The sequence below is a fragment of the Nerophis ophidion genome, linkage group LG03 (assembly GCF_033978795.1).
Source record: "Nerophis ophidion isolate RoL-2023_Sa linkage group LG03, RoL_Noph_v1.0, whole genome shotgun sequence".
NCBI classification, from domain to species: domain Eukaryota; kingdom Metazoa; phylum Chordata; class Actinopteri; order Syngnathiformes; family Syngnathidae; genus Nerophis; species Nerophis ophidion.
Genome location: NC_084613.1, coordinates 36139286 through 36160767, shown reverse-complemented (window position 1 = coordinate 36160767; position 21482 = coordinate 36139286). Strand labels below are relative to the sequence as shown.

Sequence of the window (21482 nt, the reverse complement as noted above, 5' to 3'; positions counted from 1 at the left end):
GGGCTGCAGCCGAAGCCGGCACCGATGCTCGTGTGGATGCCAGCAGAGGAGCAGGTGCTGATGCCGGCAGAGGAGCAGGTACAGAGGCCGGCAGATGATCAGGTGCAGAGGCCGGCAGAGGAGCAGGTGCAGAGGCCGGCAGACGATCAGGTGCAGAGGCCGGCAGACGATCAGGTGCAGAGGCCGGCTTCAGCCGCGGAGCAGGTGTTGGCTTCAGCCGCGGAGCAGGTGTTGGCTTCAGCTGCGGAGCAGGCACCGTCCTCGACATTGAGGGATAAGGCAGAGTCGTCGTCGTTGAGGCAAGCACTGGAGTGTGATCCAGCCAGAGGTCAGGTGCTGGAGTGTGATCCAGCCAAAAGTCAGGGGCTGGTGCGTGAACCAGCTTGAGGCTAGGACTCGGACTACGACTCAGTCTACGAGTCAGACTAGAACCGGGGATAAGACAAAGACTAGGAGTGAGACTAAGACAACGACACAGGCTATCAGTAACGCTAGGGCTTGAGCAAGGACTTGGGCAAGGACCAGGACTAACAATCAAACTAGGGCTTGGGCAAGGACTTGGGCAAGGACCAGGACTAACAGTCATACTGGGGCTCGGGCAAAAACTTGGGCAAGGACTAGGACTTACAGTCACACTGGGGCTCGGGCAAGAACTTGGACAAGGACTAGGGTTCGGACTACGACCACGACAAGAAACTGAACTCGGAACAGGACTCGGACTACACATCAGTCTACGAGTGGGACTATGACTACGATGACTACCAGGTGAAACTGAACTCGGACCAGGACTCGGACTACAATTACAACTAGAAACAGAACAGGACTCTGACTACACATCAGTTTACGAGTTGGACTAGAACAAAGATGACTACGAAGAGGACTGGGACTACAACAAGTACTTGGACAGGGACTAGAACAAGGACTAATACAATATCTAGGGCCAGGACTAAGACATGGACCCGGGCTCGGACCAGGACTTGGACCAGGACTCGGACCAGGACTCGGACTACGCGTCAGTCTACGAGTTGGACCAGGAGTCGTCTACAAGTCGGACCAGAGGTCGGGTCAGGACTAGAACTAGAACTAGGGCCTGGGTTAGAACACGGACTATGAGTAGGAACAGCTAGCCGAGGGGCCGGTGGAGGAGGCCTAGGAGGACGTCGCGGCTTAGTGGTTCGTAGCTGTGCCACCTCCGTAGCACAGCTACTATCACTAGCCCTCCCCTCAAGACCCGGATTCCAGACGGGCTCCTCATGACCAGAGACTGACCCCATGGGAGGGAGGAGGGAGGTTAGGAAGGGGGCAGACTTGGTGGGAGACAAAGTTACTGGGGGTGGAGCCAAAGTCACAGAGGGTGGGGTTAGAAAATCAAAGGACTGAGGAAAACTAAATTAGGAAAAAAATATGTCATAAAAATTACTTTTAGAGTGAAAATCCTTAGTGGGGGGCTTACAGAGGGAAAAAATTGCTTCAAAAAAAAATTCTTGGAGAATGACGTCATCCCCTGTGGGAGGGGCGACGTCGACACGCGGAAGTGGAGGAATGTCAATGGCAGGTAGCTTTTTGCCAAACTGCCAAGTAGATAACTGGTTTAAAACAAAAAGAAACGGATTTGCCAAACCTCAACGGGGAAAACTGGGCTGGAGTGGACTTGTTGCTGTCCGCGGAAGAAGTCGTCGGGAGCGGCACTTTCATGCGCGGCGACGGCTCCATGCCCCATGCGAGATGACGAGATGCTGAGTTCTTCCTGTCACGTTCGGTGCGCATTGTGATGCGCGGATGTGTCAACTCAAGATGCATGGGACCAGACAAGCAAGTAAGCAGGTAGGAGCTGGATTTAATTTATAAAATGACAAAAGAACACAGATGCAAAGACAAAAGAAAGCGCATGCAATGCATGGGGAGCTAGGCTAACACTTGCACTGAGGTAAAGTCCAAAAGCTGCGCGTGTCGTGCGCCCAAAAGCTAAGGTGGAACTTAGCAAGCCAAAAACAGGACCAGATAATCGAACGTGAGTGTTTTCAAAAAGCAAGTGAAGAACTCAGGCAGAACAAAGGGAGGAGGCACCTATAAATACAGAAACGCTAATCAAAAACAAGTGTGCGCCGGACGTCAGTGCAGGTGGAACCAATGAAGTCGCTATGGTGACGAATACAAACAAAGAAGTGCTCAAATACTGGGATCGGCAGAGTCCAAAACATGATCAAAACATACACAAAAGCAAACAATAAACGATCGGTGTAGCGGATCGTGACAGAGGTTTCCCCCATTCTCGGTTCAGACTATTTTCATTTGTTTGCTCTCTGCCTTTTTACACCTTAAATCTCCCTAGAGGAGTCCAAAGGTTCTTTGCACCTTTAATGAACTGTCACTTTTCTGGCTCGGTGAAAATAATGGAATTAAACTTAGAGCAGGGCAAGGCATAGTGCAAGAAATATCATCTGCAGAGAAATGTTCATCACAGGGTAGCACAAAAGGTTGCAGGCTAACTGGAGATCTCTTGTGCTGAGAATGTTTCAGTCGAGTGGCGAGGAATGACCCTCATTACACCGTGGTGAGGCTTAAAGCCTGGGTGGTGATATTTTGTGCGTGTGCATATTTGCCACAAACACAATCACAAATGAAGTGGCAGTAAATGTTTGCTCCCATAATGCTAATGTCTAAGCACACATGACCCCGTCGCACACATCCTGTAGGTCTACACGGCATACATTTTTTTCAGAGCTCCTTCTGTTGTTGTTGGCTCTGCTGGGAATTCACATGCTGGATTCACGATACGACGGGATGAAATATTGAAATGCAAAGTCAGATATAGACTTTCAGGGTTATTTTGTGTTTACTTCCTGCTATAGTCTGATGGACTAGTGATTCCTTCACTGACCCATCTTTCAAAGCATTAAGTACATGTATAATTTATGCCGTCTCTGCAAGTTACAGACATTATGGCGTTGACAAAATTATGAAAGCCTATAGACACCCAGAAAAGTTTGAAGGGCAAACCTTGTCTTGCTTTTTCTACATTTAAGATTAGCACATTTTTAAAATACAGCTGCAACAAATCTGATTTAACTTAATCTTAATTTCTTGTACAACGGAGGCCTCACACATCAAAGTAAACCAACTAAATCGAAGCCCATTAAGAAGCCATGTTGACGGTAAATGTCCTAAAATGTGTGTCCTATACAGCTCTGTGCTTTACTTGCATTTATTAAGTCCCTGATTGACTGTGTTGTTGTAGTTTGACAATCATGTGACTATACCAGGACATCGATACTCCAAAATGGCTGTGTTAATGTTAGGTACGCTAACATTTTTTTCCCAAGGCTTACTTTTTTCCATTACATGTCTTTTTAAAGCCATTCACCAGTTATAATGCTTTGATATCCATCCATTTTCTACCGCTTATTCCCTTTTGGGGTTGCGGGGGGCGCTGGCGCCTATCTCAGCTACAATCGGGCGGAAGGCGGGGTACACCCTGGACAAGTCGCCACCTCATCGCAGGGCCAACACAGATAGACAGACAACATTCACACTCACATTCACACACTAGGGCCAATTTAGTGTTGCCAATCAACCTATCCCCAGGTGCATGTCTTTGGAAGTGGGAGGAAGCCGGAGTACCCGGAGGGAACCCACGCGTTCACGGGGAGAACATGCAAACTCCACACAGGAAGATCCCGAGCCTGGATTTGAACCCAGGACTGCAGGAACTTCGTATTGTGAGGCAGACGCACTAACCCCTCTTCCACCGTGAAGCCCCATGCTTTGATATAGTGTCAAATATTATAATAGACATTTTCTTGCTATATTTTTTTAAATATTTAATTTAAAAACAGTAAAAGCCTTTCACTGAATATAACTGCTTCAATTACAGTGTTTTAAAATAAAATAGATTTTTTAAATAGTACATTTGTGATACTAAACACATACAAGTAAGTGACAAATTGAGGTATATATTCAAATACAGAATAAGTTTACCTAAATCCGCAACATAGTTGAAAACATGGATTAAATGAATTCATGAAAATTATTTTGTTTTTGCCAACAAGTCGCTTAATAAAATATTAAATGATCTACCACCAGGAACGTTAATGCGTACACTTTTATTCCTTTAGATAAATAATTGCAATTAAGTAATACAGTTCTTAAAGAGGTTGGGTCGTGGGGGCAGCAGCCTAAGCAGGGAAACCCAGACTTTCCTCTCCCCGGCCACTTCGTCCAGCTCTTCCCGGGGGATTCCGAGGCGTTCCCAGACCCGCCGGAAGACATAGTCTTTCCAACTGTCCTTGGTTTTCCCCGTCGCCTCCTATCGGTCGGACGTGCCCTAAACACCTCCCTAGGGAGGCGTTCGGGTGGCATCCTGACCAGATGGCCGAACCACCTCTTCTCGCTCCTCTCGATGTGGAGGAGCAGCGGCTTTACTTTGAGCTCCTCCCGGATGACCGAGCTTCTCACCCTATCTCTAAGGGCAAGCCCCGCCACCCTGCGGAAGAAAATCATTTCGGCCGCTTGTACCCGTGATCTTGTCCTTTGGGTCATAACCCAAAGCTCATGACCATAGGTGAGGAGGGGAACGTAGATTGACCGGTAAATGAAGAGCTTTGCCTTCCAGCTCAACTACTTCTTCACCACAACGGATCGATACAGCGTCCGCATTACTGAAGACGACGCACCAATCCGCCTGTCGACCACACGATCCACTCTTACCTCACTCATGAACAAGACTCCTAAGTACTTGAACTCTTTCACTTGGGGCAGGGTCTCCTCCCCAACCCGGAGATGGCACTCCAACCATGGACTCGGACTTGGAGGTGCTGATCCCCATCCCAGTCGCTTCACACTCGGCTGCGAACCGACCCAGTGAGAGCTGAATATCCTGGCCGGATGAAGCCATCAGGACCACATCATTTGCAAAAAGCAGACAACTAATCCCGCAGCTACTAAACTGAATCCCCTCAACGCCTTGACTGTGCCAAGAAATTCTGTCCATAAAAGTTATGAACAGAATCGGTGACAAAGTGCAGCCTTGGCGGAGTCCAACCCTCACTGGAAACAAGTCCGACTTACTGCCGGCAATGCGGACAAAGCTCTGACACTGATCGTACAGGGAGCAGACCGCTACAATCAGACAGTCCGATACCCCATACTGTCTAAGTACTCCCAACAGGACTGCCCAAGGGACACGGTCGAATGCCTTCTCCAAGTCCACAAAGCACATGTAGACTGGTTGGGCAAACTCCCATGCACCCTCAAGGACCCTGCCGAGAGTATAGAGCTAGTCCAGAGTTCCACTACCACACTGTTCCTATTGAATCCGAGGTTCGACTAACCGACGTAGCCTCCTCTCTAGTACACCTGAATAAACCTTACCGGAAGGCTGAGGATAGTGATCCCACGATAGTTGGAACAAACCCTCCGGTTCCCCTTCTTAAAGAGAGGAACCACCACCCCGGTCGGCCGACCTAGAGGTACCGCCCCCAATGTCCACGGGATGCTGCAGTCTTGTCAACCAAGACAGCCCCACAGCATCCAGAGCCTTAAGGAACTCCGGGCGTGTCTCATCCACCCCCGGAGCCTTGCCACCGAGAAATAGGAGAGCCCACCACAGATCGCCAGGAACTGCTTCTTCATTGGAAGACACGTTGGTGGGATTGAGGATCCACAACATTTGCTGTCGAGGTCAGCAGAACACCATCCGGAGTCCTATGAGCCAAAAGAACCCAACAGGACTCCTTCATCAGCTTGACAGCATCCCTTACCGCCGGTGTCCACCAACAGGTTCTAGGATCACCGCCACGACAGGGACCAACTACCTTGCGGCCACATCTCCAATCAGCCGCCTCGACAATAGAGGTGCGGAACATGGTCCACTCGGACTCAATGTCCAGCACCTCCCTCGTGACATGTTCAAAGTTCTTCCAGGTCTGTCCGGCATCCTCCCCCACCATAGCAGCCAACTCACCACCAGGTGGTGATCGGTAGAAAGCTCCACCCCTCTCTTCACCCGAGTGTCCAAAACATGAGGCCGCAAGTCCGGTGACACAACTACAAAGTAGATCATAGAACTGCGGCCTCAGGTGTCCTGGTGCCAAGTGCACAAATGGACACCCTTATGTATGAACATGGTGTTTGTTATGGACAATCTGTGACAAGCACAAAAGTCCAATAACAAAACACCACTCGGCCTCAGATCCGGGCGGCCATTCTTCCCAATCACGCCTCACCAGGTTTCACTGTTGTTGCCAACATGAGCGTTGAAGTCCCCCAGTAGGACAAGGGAATCACCCGGGGGAGCACTTCCCAGTTCTCCCTCGAGTGTATTCCAAAAAGGGTGGGTACTCTGAACTGCTGTTTGGTGCGTAAGCACAAACAACAGTCAGGACCCGTCCCCCCCACCCGAAGGCGGAGGAAGGCTAGCCTTTCGTCCACTGGGTTGAACTCCAACGTGCAGTCTTTGAGCCGAGGGGCAACAGGAATTGCTACCCCAGCCCGTTGCCTCTCACTGCCGGCACTGCCAGTGTGGAAGAGAGTCCAACCCCTCTCGAGAGAACTGGTTCCAGAGCCCTTGCTGTGCGTCGACATGAGTCCGACGGTATCCAGCTGGAACTTCCTCACCTCGCGCACTAGCTCAGGCTTCACCTCCCAGTGAGTTGATGTTCTACATCCCAAGAGCTAGCTTATGTAGCCGAGGATCAGGCCGCCAAGTTCCCTGCCTTCGGCTTCCACCCAGCTCACAATGCACCCGACCTCTATGGCCCCTTCCATGAGTGGTGAGCTCATTGGAGGAGTGACCCACTTCGCCTCTTCGGGCTGTGCCCGGCCGGGCCCCATGGGGACAGGCCCAGCCACCAGGCACTCGCCATCATGCCCCAACTCCGGGCCTGGCTCCAGAGGGGGGCTCCAGTGACCTGCGCCCGGGTGACCCTACCAGGGAGGGTGAAAACCCCCCGGACAACATAGCTCCGAAGATCATTGGGACACGCAAACTCCTCTACCACGATAAGGTGGCAGCTCAGAGAGGAGTGTATATATATATATATATATATATATATATATATATATATATATATATATATATATAGTACAGGCCAAAAGTTTGGACACACCTCCTCATTCAAAGCATTTTGTTTATTTTCAGGACTATTTACATTGTAGATTGTCACTGAAGGCATCACAACTATGAATAAACACATGTAGTTTATTCATGTACTTGACAAAAAAGGTGATATAACTGAAAACATGTTTTATATTATAGTTTCTTCAAAATATCCACCCTTTGCTCTTATTACTGCTTTGCACACTCTTGGCATTCTCTTGATAAGCTTCAAGCACACCTGTGAATTGAAAACCATTCCAGTTTACTTCCTCTTGAAGCTCATCGAGAGCTAAGTGTTTGCTTTGTTAGCATTGTGTTTTTGTTTTAAGATATCCATGGCATAAGCTTGGCCTGTATAGGCCTGTTCAATTGTTTTTGAGATTTTCATACGATATTTGATCATTGATGACTTAGTAGATGTTAAACAGGTTTGCCAAAACCCTGAAACATTAATTAGGTACATTTTGTTGCCAGAGCAGGCCAACCATATCGTTGTCACCCCTCATAGTGAATTTTATTGCATGCCTTCTTTATCTGTGTTGAAAATTACTATTTGACTCAAAACAAATTTTAATTCAGATGTATGTTTGTCCATTGTAACAATGGGACACTCAGGAGCAAGCCAAGTCTTTTGAGCGGCTCATTGAATTGACCAATGGGTCATTTGTTTGGGAGCCATTTTTTAATGAAAACCCTAAAAAAAGTAGTTCAGCAGAGGGTAGTACATTTTTTTTACATTTTCATCATGTGCAAATTTGTATATCAGTTGTTGTCGTATGTACAGTATTGTAAACACATATGCTGTACATTTATTTCCGTATTGTTAAAATGATGGAACATTTTTGTGCCAGAATGTTTTTAAGCAAGGGAAAATAAAAAAGTGATCTCAGTATCAAAGCCCTAGCTGCACCCTGGCGGAAGGCAGACAAGTTTCCACCTCATCGCAGAGCCAACATAGATAGACAACATTCACACTCTATGGTCAATTTAGTGTTGCCAATCAACCTATGACCAGATGCATGTCATTGGAGATGGGAGGAAGTTGGAGTACCTGGAGGAAACCAGGCAGTCACGGAGAGAACATGCAAACTCCACACGGCTCTTTGACAGAACGCCTCCTCAAGATCTGGCTCCTCTCAGAGTGACATAAATCCCATTTCCAGATTATTGACCTTTTACAAACTAACATATTTTTCGGAAGATAAGTCGCACTTAAAATCCTTTCATTTTCTTAAAAATTGAAATGATTGATTGTTGAAGCATTAAACATACAAGTATTTTTTTGGTGCATGAATAAGGACAGCACAATAGCACCTATTAGTAGACATTATCTGGCATTTTGTTTCGCAATATTATGCAAAACTAACTTTTCTTACCTTCTGGTACCTGCTGATCTGTATTTGGGATCTGCATAAGTACTGAAAATTTGAGCGTGTCTTCCAATGTAGTCTGTGCACTGTAGTCGATAAGCTTCTTCTTTTTCTCTACCTTTGTATGTGGCATTCATCTTCTGCTGTTGCCATTTCTAACATAAAGTAGTTTAAAGTTCTTCCTCGTATCTGTCAGAAGACTAGGTATCAAAGAGCTAAAAACTGTAGTGGGTTTACATAATGCACCCACGGAACTTCAGTTAATAGAAGGTTCCGGTCGGGCGTTTTTTCACGGGACACATTGTTATTGCACTAGTGAGCCACGGATGAGGAGATGCTGCTCCGTTATTGATTTAAGTAAAGTCTGAATGTCATTAAAACAGTTAACTCCATCTTTTGACCCTTCTTCCACTACCATCCTTGCCCGCTATACACTATATGACAGAGAGAAGATGCTGTCGAAGGTGAGCCACATAAATATGACTGCCCACAAAACAATGCATCCTGAAGAGATGCTCAGAAAGCTACTTGAAAATGGTCTGTAAAAATAATCAATGCAACACTTTCACCAAATAACCACCATTACATGTTATGTAGACCACAAGATAGGGTTTTCAATTGAGAAAAAAATCATAATATGACCCCTTCAATGCGCTTTACAATCCGGTCCGCCTTTTGAATGAAAATAGACCTGAATAGACCCGCTCATCGGCAGTGCGCCTTTTAATCCGATGGTCCGGAAAATATGGTATTTTTTATTCTCACGGTAACAGGTCGATACAGGATGTGTAATTCTGTGTCTAAACATGGGACAAGGCCATTTTTCAAGGAACCATTGGCATTCGGGGTTTTAAAACATGTCCGGGAATACATTGTGAGAGGACATTGTGACAGAGTAATGAGGCTAAGGATGCAGAGTTCAACAATAAAACATGATGATTTCAGAGAGATGTTCCTCTTCAGCACTTGGAGAGACATCGACCTTGACAGAAAAACACCTCCCACAGCCACAAGTTGTTGAATTGACGGATGGCTATACACAGACAGAGAGTCTGACCGTAATTACCTCATTACCAGGACTATCTGCATTCGTCTCGTGGCTATACATGCCAATTAGGTGTGCAAAACTCATGCATGGGTGCTAGACATTTTAATGCATTACAATCAGGAAAATCCCACAAATGTGAAATGTGCATTTAAAGAGATTTCACCTGGATTCTGAGCTGTGTCAATCCTGCCGAGGTAAGCAGATACGAGCACCCACACAGACACCAGTTTTAGTTTGATAGCGATGTGAGTGACATTCAAAAACAAGCTTTGATGAAACAGAAGCCATCGAGCTTGCACTGATTCCAGTCCACCGGCTCAGCAGCTGCACTGCCTGCAACTTTGTAGCTCCATCATATGTCTCCATTCTTTGTGTCTGCCCATTTTGTGTCCAACACTCCTTCTTTCAACAGTCCTGGCCTGGCAAAAGCATCAGTTCACTCGGCATTCCCTGCAGGCAGGGAGTTTTATTGATCGCAGCATAAGATACATCAGATGCCAGGGATGCGGCATGTAACAAAAAGCAGGCCGTTGCTACAGCAACTGCACGACATTACTCTCAACCCAAACCCCATGTAGTCTGCCAATCAAATTACTTAAAAGCAGGATGAATACAGTAAGAGCAGGGTTGTTTTATTCATATTTCTTTGGCCTCGGCTTTGACAGAACAAATTGAATACAGCTCGTTTTATTCATTTTGGCTGGTGTTAGCCAAGCCTATAGTCTGAGCTGTTTCCTAGCTGTCTTTCTGACTGCCTCGCTATTTGTCCACCTGTCTTGTTTCCCATCCATCTTGTGCTCCAGTAACTATCTCTGTCAGTCTACCTCATTATCCGTCCACAAGCCTGCTCCTGTCTCTGTGTATTTATCAGTGTGCCTTTGGCTGTGAGTGCATGTTCTGCCTAGGTTCTCTGTTTAATAATTACAGGCCAGTTGTCTGGCGCTGAAGTAGGAAACTGGTATGGTGATTTATGAAAAATAGCTCTGCTCAATGAACAACAACAAAAAGAGCCCTGTAAATGATTTGCCCTTGAAGCAATAAAACGTTTCTTCAAGCATAACTCTTAAACCAAACATGCGTATGTCTAATCGATTGTGAGTTTTACCGGATACATGTGCTTTTTGCAAACACAAAAAATAGTTTTTTTCTCAATATGACAGTAATGTTCTTAGAATCTTGAGATACTGTGTCTGCATCAGTAAAACATTGTTTCAAGCATAACTCCTAAACCAAACATGCAATATTTCTAATAATGCCTGTATTAATGTATCGTTGTGAGTTTTACTAGATACATGTGCTTTTTTAAGGTTTGCAAACACAAAAAATTGTATTTTACTCAATATGACAGTAATGTTCTTAGAATCCTGAGAAAATGTGTTTGAAGCAATAAACCGTTGTTTTAAGCAAACAACCTAAACCAAACATGCAATATGTCAAATAATAATATAAATGTATATTTGTGAGTTTTATTAGAGACGTTTACTTTTGTATGGTTTGCAAACACAAACATTTGTTTTTTACTCGATATGACAGTAATGTTTTTAGAATCTTCAGATAATGCGATTATAGCAATAAAAAATGTCTTCAAGTGTGGAATGATCGAGGGCAAGTTCTTGGCTTCTTTATGTGGGTTCATTGTAGACAGTTTTCATAAACGTGCTCCCAGCGCGGTAACAACACACAACAGTCACGTTTTGTCTACCGTAAAGCAGTTCGTCTGCCGTAAACAGCAATCTTGTGACACTCTTGAACAGCGCAAAACTGCCATCTACTGTACATATGTGACATCTCCTTCCTTTTCAATTTATATCAAATAACTGCAAAGTGTATCTTAACAGGTAATAAAAGCTCAATTGAAATGAACAATGTTACAATTGCGATGCCACATCATTTAAGTAAAATTAGATTCAAATCTGTAAAAATAGGTTGCAATAGTTGCCAATAACTCAAAGCGTATTTCCTTTGTCACCATAACACAGGAAGCAATTACTTTTATCAAAATTTACAGAGGCTACATAACTGTTACACAAATGTTCCGTAAACATAACCCAGTGTACATTCTTAAAGCGAACAGATGATTGTGTCATCTCTCTTCTTGTTTTTCTATCCCCCCAAAGGCCATAGGTGTTTTTTTTTGTTTTGTTTTTTAATGTCACCCCATTGTCCAATGTGAAACACCCAAAACACTTTCTTTACAAGTCCAGTTTAGCGGCTGGCTTGCTGACACGGCCAGACCTGATCAAAATGTTTCCTGGTGTTCTTGTTGGGGTTGTCAGCTCACTTGGATTTGGGCAGCTATCCTCTGTAACGGTGGCACACAGTGATTGAGAAATCATCCCACCGCTCTCATTGGTGTGTGCAGGTAGGGTAGTCTTTTCCGGCTCGGGGATTGGTTGTGCCCGAAGATGAAGTCGGTTCCGCCGCAGCACTGCTCCTCCCTCTGTATTGACGATATAAGATCTCGGAGTAATACTTTCTTTTGAGACAACTGCTGGCATTTTCCAAGATTTTTCGTTGTCAAGCTTGACGTACACATTATCTCCTGGCTGTAGAGCAGCAAGATGTCTGGCACCATGACAGCGATTGTAATATTATTTATATTTCAAGTCTACATACAGTATATCCTGGCTTTGCCAGTGTTCTTCTTCAGAACAGGTACTATTGGTGCACACCATTCAGTTGGCTGTGTTACTGGCTCTATAATGCCGTTATACTCCATCATGTGTAGTTCGTCTTTGACTTTTTGTAATATTGGGAAGGGCACACGTCGTGCGGAATAACCAGCACATGGTTGGGCACCATCATTCAGCTGTATTCTAACTGGTTCAGTGTTTAGTGTGCCATGCTGTATGTCACTTCGTCAACTCGTCGCACCAAGTTCATTCTGACTGACAGGGACCGACTGAGTAGATTGTTGACACTACTGCCGCACACCACATATGCTTTGAAGGGGTAATCCTTTCCCTTGTAGCTAACTGTTGCTTTATATCGGCCCAGACACAACAGTTCACCTCCTGGGCGGTCCAGAGGAATGTCAGCAGGTTCCAGTGCTCTCAGTGGGGTGAGTGTGTGAAACGCATCCTCACCAAATACATCAGCTCCTGTGTCAATTTTAAATTCCATTGGGACGGAATCCACTTGTAGTTGAACAGTCCACTGTTCTTTCTCATCTCCACTGCATACTGAACCTAAGAAATAGGATGTCTGTTCAACATGCCCCATTTCTGTGACTTCATTCACTGACTTGTTGCTGGTGCGACACAGTCCGACCCAATGTCCAATTTTATGGCAGTTGTGGCAAGTAGCTTTTCTTGCCGGGCATTTTACTTCTCTGCAATGCTTAGCTTTCCTGCATTTTCCACATTTATTTTCATTCCCCCATTTTCTGTCTTTTGTCTTGCCTTGTTGTTGTTTCCAATGATTTTGTTGTTTGTAACACACCTCCTGTACTGATCCCATCTTGTCTCCCTGCAGGTTTACTTGTGCCGCAACATCCTCTGACTGCCTGATGGTCTGATTTAACAGTGCGAGCGTTAGGTCCACCATTAGCTGTAGCCTGCGTGAGAGCTCCTTGTCAATTATCCCGACGACAATGCGGTCGCGGATATTTTCATCCCGGCAGGCACCGAACTCACAGTGATCTGATAAAACACTCTGCCTTCTCCCCAGGCCGCTGTACACGCTGGTGAAAACATGCCCTCTCGTGGATGATATTCCTCCTCGGGAAAAAATACTCATCAAACTTTTTCACCACGTGGTCAAAGTTGTTTCTATGTTCGTCTTTGGCAAAGGTGAGCGATTTATAAATATGTTCTTCTTTGTTGCCCATTGCATAAATGAGGAAGCTCACCTGCACGTTTCCATCCTCATTGTTGAGTTTTGTCGCGAGTCTGTATCGCTCAAAGCGCTGTCTCCACTCGAGCCATTCTGTCAGCTGGTCAAAGGCAAAACTCGCTGGAGGATTAAACTTCGCCATGTCGTCTATTTCCGTCTTAAATTGAACTTTGTGACTCACGGACTGCTTCTGACACCATGGGGAATGATCGAGGGCGAGTTCCTGGCTTCTATATGTGGGTTTATTGTAGACCGTTTTCATAAACGTGCTCTTAGCGCGGTAACAACACACAACAACAACAACAGTCACGTTTTGTCTACCGTAAAGCAGTTCGTCTGCCGTAAACAGCAATCTTGTGACACTCTTGAACAGGGCAATACTGCCATCTATTGTACATATGTGACATCAAGCATAATAACTCCTAGACCAAACGTGCAATTTGTCCGGGTAAACATTGACAAAAAGACAAAGGAAAAGCTTATTTATGTAAATACCTGTGAATATCACATAATTACCCTACTCCACATTTCCACATCAAAGAAAATAAATTGCCAAATATTATAAATCATGTCCTTGGATCTCACATTATTAATTATTAAACAGGTCTTTGTAATGAAACATGTCAGTGGGTCGATATATTCATGTGTGTACTGTATGTGTGTCTACACTGGTGTATAGAGACTTTGTGTATGGAAGTGATTATAAAGGGCGTGCTTTCACGTATGTCACGGAGGAAAAAAGGCAGGGCTGATACCCATGCTTTTGATGCAATGCTACGCTATGCAATGCATTGCTACAAAACGCAACCCAACGTAGTATTACCCCAGATTTACATGGCTGCTGAAGGGCTACGCCGCAGAACGCCTGTTAGGATGTAATTGAATTGTATGTTTATTCTTATATTGGCGGTCTTACAATAAAGATCTAAAAAGGAACAGCAACAGTGTGTTTATTTGCATTTACACAATATATAAAAAAGATTCAATTGGAGTCGAAGTTAAACATATGAGTTTATCCTCTGAGTGAATAATTAGATTCTCGATTGCCAAGCTGAGCTGAAAGGCACATGTAGAGACACTAACAGGCTATTTCTGAGCTTCATTCAAGCTTGGGACATATTTTTAAAAATACTCTACGCCAAGTGTGGCAACGGCAAAATGGAACGCAAACACAACCCCTTAGAACTGTGGGTAAATGATAATGGTGAGGAGGATCATTGAGAAGGGCAGCCTACAGGGTTGAGCATTTGGGGATTCGGTTCTGAATTGGATTAGAGTCACAGTGAAACTGCTTGGGATGTGACAGCTGCAAAGGAGCTGTAGGGTAAAGCATGAGTCACGGTGAGAGGAAAGGCGAGATCAGGCTGAAAAATAAGAGTGCGGAATAATGCGGAAATACACAAAGCAATGAGGAAAGTCATGCCTACAAGATGAAATAAGACCACGGCTTGCTTTTACTCAACCATGATTTCTAATGTGAGCAAAACGACACAAAGTGATTGAAGTCCTTTGTGGCAAAGCTCAGTGAGATTGTTGATTTCAATGTATGGAATGACGTGTCAAGATGAGCACTGTTAAATCCTCTTCTTTATCACCACTTCACCCAGTCTCAGGCTTTTGACATAGGGATGATGTTCAAAACCGGTTCTCTCGGTTGTTCAATAAGAAAAGAACCGATTCTATGGACTCAAATCCCTTTTTGAGAACCGGTTCCCGTTATCGAGGACACTATAGTAAAGAAAAAGAGTTGGTTCTTTATTCGAATCCCTGGGAATGAATCCCGTCCCACAGGAAATGACGTAGCTCCGTCATTAGGCGGCAGATACAGAAGCAGCCACAACGATGGTCAAGGCGCGGTTTCATTTTACAAAAAAATACGACGAGGAAGGGGCAATATGCAATTATAGCCAGGCTCTCGCTCTCATGTAAGGGGGAAGCATAACAAGCATGTTGAAACATGTTCAGGCCGCAAATAACCTGAACGTTCGAGAACCGTGGCGTGTCTTTGACATGAGGAGAAGTAGCGACGGAGATGACGAAGCACGCCCCTCTTCCTTTGCTGCAACGTGCAACCCCAGTTCCAGTGATAGTGCCGGTCAGTTACGAACGTCAACTGTTGCCGCTTCATTTCCATATTTGCTCACTTGCAGCCTTTAGGCTAAATATAACATTACCTCTTATGTTAACCAGGACTGCAGTAATGTTAGCTAGACTAACGTTACCTAAGCATAGTCAGTGGCTAACGCTAGCATTTTTGTATGTGTCTGATAACGTTAACAGTGTCTTATAGCCTACACCACTCCAGAGTTTGCAGGTCTGTCTTATAAACTAGTGCTTTCTTTCTTTCTTTAGTTTATTTGTTTATATAAAGCGTAACACATCACAGTTTCATATCATTTCACTTTACATCATGTCCGAAAAGGAGTAGGACGAAGTGAAGCCTATTTAATCCTACCCCTTTCCCACTTCAGAGCGTTTACAAATATATACATAATTTACTGACCTTTTTATAATAAAATAATATCTGTGAATTAGTATATACAACAGTTTTGTAATAGGTAATAAATTAATTCAGTCATTATTAATATACTGAGATGAAAAATATCTTATTTTCCATAAGGTTGAAAGTATTTCTCATAATTCTTCTTTGTACTTTGCAAGCACTAATAATCTGAACAACCTCTTAAAGTGGATCATATCAGTACAATTTTTAACTTCGTTACTTAATACATTCCATAATTTATTTCCACATACTGATATGCTAAAGATTTAACAACAGACACCCTAGTCTTCACATTCAGCTAATTTCCCCGCTATTTCTATGCTATGTCTCTCCCTCATTTTTCCTACAGGACAATGAAGTGCAGTCATTCCTGGAGGAGGCCACACTGATGGACCCCAGAAGGTTTAAAAACAGACCGAAGGAGGATGTCGTCGAACCTATCTGTGTGTCCAAGCTAGTTCCACGCCAAGTGAACGTGTTTTTTTCACCGCTGGCGACACGATTAGCAAAGAGAGTGTCAGACTTGATCTTGAAAAGGAAGCCATACTAATTTTTTGGAAGAAAAATTGTTGATTGATGACTGTTGCGTTCTTAGTGTCATAGTGTGTGTAGTTAGTATGTTCCAATAGTAGCAGAAGCGCATTTTTTTGGAGAGCTGTATTATTTTCAGTTTTGTCCCCAAGGGACTGATTTTATTTAACATTATTATTATTTATGCACTCATAGTGATCACAGAGACAGGTTGTTTTTGTTTTACTGTATATATTTGTTTTTCTGAATAATCGCACTTAATATACTTTGGGTAACAACAGTCAATATTTTTATTTTTTATTTTTTTAGGGGGGTAACAACAGTCAATATTTAATTATTTATTTTATTAATTCTTATAAAATAAAAGTGAGCATTTGTTAAACCAAATATTGTGTGTTTTTTTTCCATATACAACAACCTATCTGGATTCGAGAAGAGAATCGATAAGGAATCGGTTCGAAAAGAGAATTCGATAATTTCTTATCAAACAGCATCCCTATTTTGACATTAGAGGTGGGAATTGATCTTGGAGCAAGGACAACTTCACTCAACTATAGATAATTCATGTTTAAAACTACTCTCAGATACAATATTGATCTAACACAAATCGTTATGAATTAATAATGAGGCGTCTTGCTGACTTTTTTTCTAGCTCTTAGTTTCCACAAAATATGTGTGATCTGCTGCACGATAGCTTCACACTGTTGCTAGTGGAGTCACAGCAATCATAACACATTATGGGCATATTCAAACCCTTGTAGAGGAAGCTAAATTTGATCTTTATCTTCAAAATACCACTGTTTATATAATAATAATACATATTATACAAACAGTCAGTGTGTGAATGTGTGTGTGAATGGGTGAAAGTGGAAAATACTTTCAAAGCGCTTTGGGCTCCTTAAATAGGGGTAGAAAAGCCTTGTACAAGTACAACCCATTTACCTTATTGACTATTGAGCATTTTATTGATTATGGGATAAGCAGTAGAAAATGGATGGACAGTACTTTTTCGTCACTTATTGTTTGTCTTTGGTACACTAATGTGTATATTTTAGGTCATTGGTTCTTTGTTTTCTTTTTGCAAAAATACTATTTTTATATTGCTATTTTTATCTTTGCTATGAAAATTATTATGTAACATAAGTTATTATTATTTTTTGGGGTCTTTGTTGTTGCTATTTTTTATTATTATGACATTTTATTATTGGATCATGTTGTACTGCATTTTAATCTTTTGTTTTGTGATTGTGTGATGTTTTTTGCCTGGACCCCAGGAAGAATAGTCTCCACTGTGGTGTAGACTAATTGGGATCCTTAATAAACTAAACTAAAAAAAAACATATAATGAGTTTATATCACATATTACACCATTGTGTTATTGTTACCTTCCTACTATGTTGTTCCACACATCAATTCAGTATGTCTTTCACACCTGAAAGACAGAGAAGACATATGAACACACCTTTCTTTTGCAACAGTAGACAACAAGTGAACCCTGTGGCTTGATTTTAAACGGTAAAAATACAACCATCTTGAAACGTTTTCTGCAGGCTAATTATCAGGACATCTATGCAACTGTAAGTAGGCCTAAACTAATATTTCCAAATGAATCATACAGTAGAGACAGTAGAGAAGAAGCAAGACTGCTTACTCAACCACTACTTTTGTAGTACACATGGGCAATCGGACCTGCCAATCTAGAACAAAACTAAGTTTTGATACTTCATATGACTATTTTAGTCATATATTATTCAACTTATGAAAAAAACATGTTAAAATTCAGCTACAGTAATATCACACAATAATAATTAATTTACATGACTAAAATATGACTAAAACAAAAGATTGTGACTAAAACTAAATGAAAAAACTGCTGTCAAAATTAACACTGGCCGGTAGTATGATAAAGTAGAAAGCGACTTGTTTAAAAAGTGTCAGAATGTTCCCAAAATAAGACAATTTAATTATATGACATGACGTCAGCACATCCCGGGTGTTTGAGACAACTGGTAAGCAGAAACCTCCTAAAACAGTTGACTAAAACAGCAATTTTTTTGTAATTATCTAAGGATCCTAATATCCACAAGTGTCAATTAATCACATTAAAACATTACCAACAACTCTATAAAACAATGGAAAGTTGTAGTTATCTGTTAGATCCAAAGCTTGAAAGTTACGAGCACTAACTTATTAGCATGTAGCATTCTCTTTTTCTACTGTATTTCATTTCCACATAGCTAAACAAACGATAATGACTACAATCACTCGCAAATGTACAAGAGGCACACTGCGAATGCCCAACAGTCACATTCGATATTATAAAAATTAGAATTTCACATGCAGCTGGAAATAGATGAAACTGCATTTTTTTGATGAATCAAACTAATTTAGTGCATAGAAACATCCATCCATCCATCTTCTTCCGCTTATCCGAGGTCGGGTCTCGGGGGCAGCAGCATAAGCAGAAAAGCCCAGACTTTCCTCTCCCCAGCCACTTCGTCCAGCTCTTCCCGGTGGATCCCGAGGCGTTCCCAAGCCAGCCGGGAGACATGTCCTGGGTCTTCCCTGTGGCCACTTGCCGGTCGGACATGCCCTAAACACCTCCCTAGGGAGGCGTTCGGGTGGCATCCTGACCAGATGGCCAGACCACCTCATCTGGCTCCTCTCAATGTGGAGGAGTAGCGGCTTTACTTTGAGCTCCTCCCAGATGGCTGAGCTTCTCACCCTATCTCTAAGGGCAATCATTTCGGCCGCTTGTACCCGTGATCTTGTCCTTTGGGTCATAACCCAAAGCTCATGAACATAGGTGAGGAGGGGAACGTAGATTGACCGGTAAATTAAGAGCTTTGCCTTCCGGCTCAACTACTTCTTCACCACAACGGATCGATATAGCGTCCGCATTACTGAAGACGCCACACCGATCCGCCTGTCGATCTCACGATCCACTCTTCCCCCACTCATGAACAAGACTCCGAGGTACTTGAACTCCTCCACTTGGTGCAGGGTCTCCTCCCCAACCCTGAGATGGCCCTCTACACATTTCTGGGCGAGAACCATGGACTCAGACTTGGAGGTGCTGATCCCCATCCGAGTCGCTTCACACTCGGCTGCGAACCGAACCAGTGAGAGCTGAATATCCTGGCCAGAAGAAGCCATCAGGACCACATCATCTGCAAAAAGTAGTGACCTAATCCTGAGCCACCAAACTGAATCCCCTCAACGCCTTGACTGTGCCTAGATATTCTGTCCATAAAAGTTATGAACAGAATCGGTGACAAAGTGCAGCTTTAGCGGAGTCCAAACCTCACTGGAAACGTGTCCGACTTACTGCCGGCAATGCAGAACAAGCTAACACTGATCGTATAGGGAGCGGAACGCCACAATCAGACAGTCAGATACTCCATACTCTCTGTGCACTCCCCACAGGACCTCCCAAAGGGACACGGTCGAATGCCTTCTCCAAGTCCACAAAACACATGTAGACTGGTTGGACAAACACCCATGCACCATGGACCCTGCCGAGAGTATAGAGCTGGTCTACCGTTCCACGACCAGGATGAAAACCACATTGTTCCTCCTGAATCCGAGTTTTAACTAACCTCCTCTCCAGTACACCGCTGGCCTGTCGGTACCTGTCCGCTGCCTCCGGAGTCCTATGGGCCAAATGTGCCCGATAGGACTCCTTGACAGAATCCTTCCCCGCCGGTGTCCACCAATGGGTTCGAGGATTACCGCCACGACAGGCACCGACTACCTTTCGGCCTCAGCTCCAATCAGCCGCCTCCACAATAGAGGTGTGGAACATGGTCCAATCGGACTCAATGTCCAGCACCTCCCTTGTGACATGTTCAAAGTTCTTCCGGAGGTGGGAATTGAACCTCTGTCTGACAGGGGACTCTGCTAGACGTTCCCAGCAGACCCTCACAATGGGTTTGGGCCTGGCAGGTCTGTCCGGCATCCTCCCTCACCATCCCAGCCAACTCACCACCAGGTGGTAATCGGTAGAAAGCTTCGCCATTTTCTTCACCCGAGTGTCTAAAACATGAGGCCGCAAATCCGATGACACAACTACAAAGTCGATCATGAAATTGCGGCCTAGGGTGTCCTGGTGCTAAGTGCACATATGGACACCCTTATGTTTGAACATGGTGTTTGTTATGGACAATCTGTGACAAGCACAAAAGTCCAAAAACAAAACACCACTCCGGTTCAGATCCGGGCTGCCATTTTTCCCAATCACGGCTCTCCAGGTTTCACTGTTGTTGCCAACATGAGTGTTGAAGTCCCTCAGTAGGACAAAGGAATCACCCGGGGGAGCGCTTTCCAGTACTCCCTCGAGTGTATCCATAAAGGTTGGGTACTCTGAAGTGCTGTTTGGTGCGTAAGCACTAGCAACAGTCAGAACCCGTCCCCCACCCGAAGGCAGAGGGAAATCTACCCTCTCGTCCACTGGGTTGAACTCTAACGTGCAGGCTTTGAGCCGGGGATCAACAAGATTTTCTACCCCAGCCCGTCACTTCTCACTGCGTGCAACGCCTAGTGTGGAAGAGAGTCCAGCTCCTCTCGAGAGAACTGGTTCCAGAGCCCTTGCTGTGCGTTGAAGTGAGTCTGACTATATTAAGCCAGAACTTCTCCACTGAGGTGACAGTCTACGTCCAGAGAGCTAACCTATGTAGCCGAGGATCAAACCGCCCAGCTCACAACGCACCCGACCTCTATGGCCCCTCCCATGACTGGTGAGCCAATTGGAGGGGGGTCCCACGTTACGTCTTTGGGCTGTGCCATCGTGCCCCAACTCAGGGCCCCTCCACCTGCGTCCGGGGGAGGGAAATCGGAGTCTTAGTTGTTGCATTTCCATAGAGGTCTCCGAGCTTCTCTTTGTCAGATCCCTCACCTAGGACCCGTTTGTCTTGAAAGAGACCCTAGTAAAAAGAACATTCATATCATGTGCTGTCATCTGTGTAAGTAGAAGTTTACATCTACATTTCAGCCTACAAGAATTTGACTTCTATCTTGAGAAAACATGATGCAACAAATTGTATATGTTTTTTATATTTTACACACGTGCACACAACTACACGTGTAGTCCAAAAACCTCCC

The 21482-nt window shown here is 44.2% G+C and overlaps 1 protein-coding gene across 2 annotated transcripts in view; it reads right to left on the bottom strand.

Moving 5' to 3' along the window:
* Positions 1-21482, bottom strand: part of lingo2b (leucine rich repeat and Ig domain containing 2b) — a 192190-nt gene that overhangs the window by 11777 nt on the left and 158931 nt on the right. The window contains exon 2 of one of the 2 annotated variants that reach the window (XM_061895052.1): positions 17768-17814. The exons of the other annotated variant lie outside the window; for it this stretch is intronic. The gene's annotated coding sequence lies outside the window, so the exon portion shown is untranslated. The remainder of the gene's footprint in view (positions 1-17767; positions 17815-21482) is intronic. 2 annotated transcript variants of the gene reach the window in all.